General features: G+C 36.8%; 1 pseudogene; it reads right to left on the reverse strand.

Annotated features, from left to right (window-relative positions):
• Positions 1–6,442: 6,442 nt before the first annotated feature.
• Positions 6,443–7,381, reverse strand: LOC100355081 (ribosome production factor 1 pseudogene; annotated as a pseudogene).
• Between the last annotated feature and the right edge of the window lie 420 nt (positions 7,382–7,801).

Raw genomic sequence — 7,801 nt, forward strand, 5'->3', positions numbered from 1 at the left:
ACAGGCAATCTGTAGAAGTGAAATTGACACTTTGAGAAGCAAGGACTTGACTGTTGAGAAACATTTTTTTTTTCTCTTCTTCAAACTATTTGTTGAACTCTTTGCTTAACATAATCTATGTGTGTAAAGTAAATTGAAAATAGATCTCAGTAAAAAATAAGAGTGGGAATAAGAGAAAGAGGAGGAAGTTTGTAACTGTAAAGCCATATAGTTCTGCATACATTCCCATGGACTTGCTTCTAAGGGTACAGCTTAAAAACTTGCCATGGGACCCCAAATCCCACTAAGATGGGTGGTAAAAATACCATCTTAAGTGTTAAAGTGATCATATAGATTGAAATAAGTGTTAAAGGGATCATATAAATAAGAACAAGTGTCTGGTAATAATAATAAATATTCCTAAAGTTGTACTTATGAAGTTTGTACTCTTTAAATAAAAGTTTTATTTGGGGAAAAAAGAAAAAGAAAATGAACAGTTTCCATATACCCCTCTGTAATCTAAATCTAATCAGGGGAGTAACAAGCTATCATATTCTCAGGTCCTAGCCACATCAAATAGGATATTCAAGGGAGTCTTTGGGGGTCGTGGTGGACTTCTAACTACCACAAAAGAAATACTCCAAAAGTGATGCTGTGACTTGTCAGTAGATGTCAAATTATGGCAACATATTGAAAATCATGAGTAATAAATGGAGTACCTCCAAATTTACACTCTAATAAAGCAGTCATCATCTCTGTTTCCTCTTTCCCACACCTCCAAGTCTGTTTTTAAGAAAGCAACTGAACTCCAATTCTTTTTAATATGTTTACTCATTTGATCACTCTCCTGATACATAAACATTCATTCATCACTACTGTCACCTCTTTGTGCAGACATGCTCCACAAGTTACTCAGGCTCCAACATCCTATATTCACCTACTGTCTCACTTATTGGTTGTCCTACTGATCTTGCTCTGGATTTGACACCAAGTATCACATCACCCAAATGTATGACCGTCTATATTCTAAATCTTGACAGTAGCATTCTAAATCTGCTTAAATTCCGACTCCCTCAGCTGGCTGCATAGTCCCTCATCAAAGCACACACATTCACACACTCACATCCCCTACACTTATTACTGTGCTACATTAAATTTTAATAAGGAATCTATCTCATATTTTAAAATAATAATCAGTTGATCAGTTTGATCAGTTTTCTTTTTGTAGTCACAACAATGTTTTTGCTTAAATATATGTATTTCACTTATCCAAACTGCTGTGTGTGTAACAAATGAGAACAAGTAGTGGATTATACAAATAATGATCTGAGCATACTGATCTTATTTTGATTCTATGGGGAAATCTTATGGGGTAATAGGGAATAAAATCCTGAACTTTCTGAGAGACAGTATTTCAAATGCTAAATCTAACACATTCCTTTGGGTAAACTATTTTTAGAATCTTTTTGCTTATTCATAGACGAGGATGATACTACTTATCAATAGTACTACTGTGAAAGTGAAATGGGATAACTTATATAATGTCTCTGGCATACTGAATAGTAGCATTTCTAGAAGACTGAAGCTCTAGTGATGTCTAAGACCATGGAAAAAGGATGGATTGTAATTCCAGCAATTGGTAGTCAAAGTGTGGGGAAGAACTTTGAAGCTGTCACTTACAAAAGACTTGAATGTACTCATTTGTGTTGCCATTACAGCCTTAGCAAGCATTAAAATTTACTCTCTTTATTCTGTATGCACCTTATAGTCTAAGCTCCTTGAACAAGCGTGTTTAATGAAAAGGCATAATGTGAATGAGATAAGCATTCATGTACTTCTATCTTATCCTTACTCTTGATTCCCACCTTATTTGATTTGCCATACACATATCTAGCCACTAGATAATATGCAGTTTCTTAACAGATATGTCCAAGACATGACAAATTTGCTTTCAATTGAACAGAAATAAAGTTGAGATTTTTGAGAGGAATTATTTCTTCTAGGAATGAAGGGAAAACTACAAACGCATGAATTTAAAAATATCAGTTCTATGAGTACAAAAATTATTTTACATGTATATTGGTTAACTTGTCAAAATATATGATCATTTTTTCCATCAGTTCTGTCTGGAGGGGTGCTAAATAAAAGAACTCATACCTAAGTCAATATATGCTTCATTTGGCAACTTTGTCAGCACTGATGAAAGTTGAATACCTGACTCAGGATCTATTTATCAGTTTTATTCAGAATATGAGGCCCTATAGTAACACCTCCAGCTCCAAGCTGTCCTGTTTCTTCTCTGTACTTCTCAATGTCTTCAATTCCAGAGTCTTCCCCTAAACCTTGGCCATACAGTACCCAAATTAGATATAATATCTTTGTTATACTTACATAAGTTTGTAAGACTATATTCTTCTGAGACACCAACTTTAACCTATCTACATTGGCTCAAGCATTTCCCACTTATAGTCAGTAGATATTTTATTCACTTTTCACATAGATAGGGATAGGCAACAGAGTTCTAAGGTACTGAATGTGTTAGTCCTCTATAAACTAGGGAGTGCTCTCCAAATGTAAAGGATTCTTATTAAAATTTAAAAGACTTATCCCTGAGAAAGGATTGTTTACTTCTTTTTAAAAATATTTGTTTATTTGAAAGGCAGAGTGACATAGAGAGTGGGAGAGGAGAGAGGAGACACAGTGAGAGCTCTACCATTCAATGGTTCACTCCCCAAATGGCTTTAAAGGCCAGGGCTGGGCCCGGCTGAAGCCAGGAGCCTAGAAATCCACCTAGGCCTCCCATGTGTACGGCAGGGGCCCAAGCACTTGGATCATCTTCTGATGCTTTCCCAGGTCATAAATGCAGTAAATAGGACCTGAACTGGTGCTCCTCTGGGATGCCACCATTGTAGCTGGCAGCTTAACCTGCTGCAACACAATGCCAGCCCTTAACTCATTGCTTTCTGTTTCTAACAATAACCAACTTTCTTATTTTTAGCAATATACATTTTTATGAGAAAATAATTTATCATTGAATTAACTGTTCCAGCTATTTCTGAGTCTAGTTTTCATGATTTTCTTATTTTTTTATGCCACAATACACCTGATTTCTGAGGACATCAGAATCAATCTGACCACTGCTAATGTGACTATTTTCATTTATGGGAAGGAATTTTCTTTTCCTCCCTAGAAGAAGCAAAGTGGTTATTTTTCCAAAGGAAACTTTTATTAAGACTTGAGCAAATCAACAAGTGTTAATGAAACAATAACAAACCCAGCAATGCAAAAAGAGATATGGGAGCTTTTGTTAACTGAGCACGTTTTTATTTCTGATTTAACTAATTCCAGATTGACAGCAAGCCCAACTTTTGCGGGTATTTATTCCTTGTATTTTGTCTTAATTCTTTTCAGATAGTTTCAAACTAAAGATACCAAGCTTTTATTTTAATGTCTGGAGGAAATCTCAACCATCTTAAAATTGATACTTTAATTTTTCACCCATTTGGCCATAGGTGTCATAGTCCATTTGGAGTACTTTAACAATATACCACAGACTGAGTAGCTTTTAAGGAAAAGAAATTTACTGCTTATAGTTCAGAAAGCTATAAAAATCTAAGATTTAGGTCCTGTTTGGGTGAGGACTTGCTCTCTGTTTCATAGATAATACCTTCTGGGTCCTTACATGGCAGAAAGCGTTTACAAGCTTTTTTGGGCTTCTTTTATAGGAGCATTAGCCCCAAACATGAAGGATTGCTCTGCATGATCAAAACACATCTCAGAGGCATTTCTTGTTAAATGCTATCATTCTAAGATTTAGGATTTTAATATATACATTTTTCAGGAACACATACATTCAGACCATAGCCTTCTGATCCTGGCTACCGAAAATTCATGTATTTGTAACATGTAAAATAGAGTCAATTTATTCTGATAGTCCTCCAAATTTTAACTCTTCCCAAATTTTCCTCAAAAGTCCAAATTCCAGTCTCATCTGAATATCATCTCAGATAGCGTGAGACTCAGAGGGGTACTACTATTTTGAGTCAAATTGCTCTCCAGCTGTGAACCTGTGAAAACAAGCATTAAGCTCAGTTCATCAACACCATAATTAGATAAATACCATAATTGTATTAGTACCATTAACTTGCAACATATGGGATTTAAATTGCTACATAAGTTCAGTAGCCAAATCTTATTCAAACTATACCACTAAATAAAACATAGCAATTGATACTTGACAAACAACAGAAAGTTATTTCTCATAGTCCTGGGGTCTGCAAATTTCAAGATCAATGTGCTAACAAATTTCTGTGTGGTAAAGGTCTGTATCTTTCATATAAGGACTTGTTATGACTTGCATATAGTTTATCCCCCCAAAACTCATATTGAGGCTTGAATCTTTGACAATGTTGGGAGGTAGGGCCTAATGAGAGGTATTTGGGTCATGGGAACAGAGCTCCTATGAATATATAATGCACTCTTGCAAGACAGAATGAATGCTCATGCTTGTAGGAGTGTGAGAACAGGTTGTTATAAATCACCCAGCTGCCTGTGACTGCCTCTCTTCTTGCATGTACCTGCTTGTCCTTCTAGTTTCTACCAAGAGTAAAAGCTGCATGAAGCGCTCATATCAGAATCCCAGCAGATGCTCGCATGCTCTTAGACTTCTAGAATCATGATTCAAATAAATCTTTTTTCTTTAGCAATTATCCAGTCTCAGTTATTCTGTGTTAGCAATAGAAAACATGCCAAGACAGCATGTCTTCTCATTGTACTTTCATGTACTACAAGGGCTAGCTAATTCTCTTTAATGAGAGCACGAATCCCAGTCAGGATAACTCTACCCACATGGTCTAGGTAAGACCTCACTTCCTAATATCATTATGTCAGTGACTGGGATAACAAAATATGAATTTTAGCGTGGGGTGATATACCAATTCATTTTGATATATTACTTTGATGATGCCCAGGAATACTAATGGATCTTTTAAAAAGATTTATTTATTTATTTATTTGAAAGAGTGACAGAGAGACAGAGAGAGAGAAAGAGATAGAGACAGAGATGGGGAGGGAGAGAGAGAGAGAGAGAGCTATCTTCCATCTGTTAGTTCACTCCCCAGATGGCCACAATGACAGAGGCTAGACCAGGCTGAAGCCAGAAGCCAGGATATCCAGCTGGGTCTCCCATGTGGGTGGCAGGGCCCCAAGAACTCAGGCCATCATCCACTGCTTTCTCAGGCACATTAGTAGGAAGCTGGATCATAAGCGGAGCAGCAGAACTTGAACTAGAATGCCAATATCAGATGCTAACTTACCAAGTGGTAGATCATCCCCCTGTGCTATAATGCCAGTCCAACACGGGGGATCAATCCTATCTATCCAGTTCAAAAATTTTCCCCTATAACTGTAGGTCCTGACTGAGAGACATATCTCTTAGATGAACACAGAAAAACAGCACAAAGAACTTCTGAAGAAAAATGTTCTCAACCTCAATTAAAGTGTAAGTGCCTATTTAGTCATGAAAGGGAGACTTAAGTCACATATGACTGTCCTGATTTCACATTTTCAATGTAAGGATGGAGAAAATGAAATAGTAATGACTGGGTGAATATATATTAAATTAAAATAATTATTCACCATTGCACTTGTTTAATTTAGGTACCACAGATTGTCTTGACAGTCATTTAGCTAATCATTATGTTGTTCAGCCAAACACTGTGGCCAGGGGGTGCAGGATAGAGAAAAGAGTGAACATAACTGAAGTTTCCTATGTCCACGAAACCTGTATTGTAGTGGTAGAAGACAAATAATAAGAGAGTAGTCAGGGGTCATAATTGTGGCACATTAGGTTAAGCCACTGCCTGCAATGCCAGCATCCCATATGGGCACCAGTTCAAGTCCTGGCTGCTCTATTTCAAATCCAGTTCTTTGTTAATGCACCTGGGAAAGCAGACCCTGCCACCCACATGGGAGACTATGAATATCAAATAAATAAAACTTTTCAAAAAATTAAAAAGAATAGTCAAAGTCACCTTCTTACTTAGTTATACCTTGCAAAGACAGGCAATAATTGAAGGAAAGAAGGATTATTTTAGAAAGGGTGGTCAGAGAAGCCTCTTATAGAAAGTAACATTTAAACAAGAGGCTGAGTGGTGAGAAGAAATATATGATGGAATTATCTGGGGGGAGCACCACTTCAGAAAGGAGAATAGAAAGTGCAAAATCTCTGATGCAGAAATAAGCTTGGAGAGTTCATGAAAAACCAATAGAAAGACTGTGTAGTGGGAGGAACAAGAACGAGAGCTTGAAAATAAAATTGGAGACACAGATAATGGACAGATGTGAGGCCACATTTGGCCTCATCACACAGATGTGAAGCCCAATTATATATTTTCTTGAACCCTCACCAAAATGACTTTTACTTATGTTTGCTATATAAACAGTGGCAAGTCATGGCACTTGGTTATTTGTCTAGACTATAAAGGAAGTTTATGAAATCAGTATATCCCATTTTGAAAAGGTGTTCCATGAGAAATAATTTACCAAGTTCAAGATAGACCAGTTTAACAAAATCCTCAGTACTTGACAGATGAAATTTTCTTCTACTTGTATCAATTTCCTTAGGCTTATGGATACATTCATATTCTCCATATTTAGAATAAAAGATTGCTTTCTGAAGAGGTCTTCATTTTAAGGTAAAATGTAGTCCAAGTTCCTGAATTCTCATTTTCTTTTCATTCTTGAATAAGTATCTCTGAAGTTTGAAGAAGATATAATCTTGCTGATTGTGGAATGTAGCAATCTACCTTCTAATAAACTGAGGATTATGGGGAAAGAGAGAAGCAAACATACATCTAAATAGAACAACCTAGCCATGTTGCAAAATTATTCAAAATTATTTCAGGTATGTGTTCTGTGGGATCCTCGACTTTTTATTTAGGACAAACACTGCTAAATGAGCACTTGGACCATTTGGCAAGTGATTCAATTTTGTGTTTTATGATCTTTATTAATAATGATCAGATCTATGAAATCCCTTGCAATGCACTGTGGAATAATTTTTTTCAGAGCCTGTGCTCTTCTGTCATAACATATCAGTTTGGTGTAACTGTGGAGAACTGTTCACAGAGTCTTACCATTCTGCCATGAGGTCTATCTGATGTTGTGATGAGAATCTTGGGAGAAATCTGATGAAGAAGCAAATTCATCTGCAGTTTTATGATAAGCAACCTCCCCATCATTAGGTTGACCATCGTTTCATCATACATGCACTTGCTGTCAACGATCTTGGGTACAAACTTTGGTGGAGCTTTATCACCAAGAGCTCCTCTCTCTTTTTTCAAGCTTTTTTCTTAGTTGCCAACTTTTCCTTGTGCTTCTGCTGCTTCCACCATGTGAACATTAAGTGTTGCTGCTGTATGTCCTTAATTTCTGAAATGCTCCAAATGGTGGAGTTAGAAACGTGCCAGGGGATTCCAATACAAACCCATCAAGGTTGCATGTACCAATGCCATCTCACTAGTCCAAGTGATCAACTTCAGTTCACAATTGATCACACTGATAGGTCTAAGAGTCAAAGGGATCACACAAACAAGACTAGTGTCTGCTAATACTAACTGATAGAATCAAAAAGGGAGAGAACGATCCAACATGGGAAGTGGGATACACAGCAGACTCATAGAATGGCAGATGTCCTAAATAGCACTCTGGCCTCAGAATCAGGCCTTAAGGCATTCGGATATTGCTGAAGAGCCCATGAGAGTATTTTAGGCATGGAAAGCCAAGTCACTCTGGGGAAAAAAAAAAGATGACCTAAAGAAAG

This window comes from Oryctolagus cuniculus, chromosome X, assembly GCF_964237555.1.
Source record: "Oryctolagus cuniculus chromosome X, mOryCun1.1, whole genome shotgun sequence".
NCBI lineage: Eukaryota > Metazoa > Chordata > Mammalia > Lagomorpha > Leporidae > Oryctolagus > Oryctolagus cuniculus.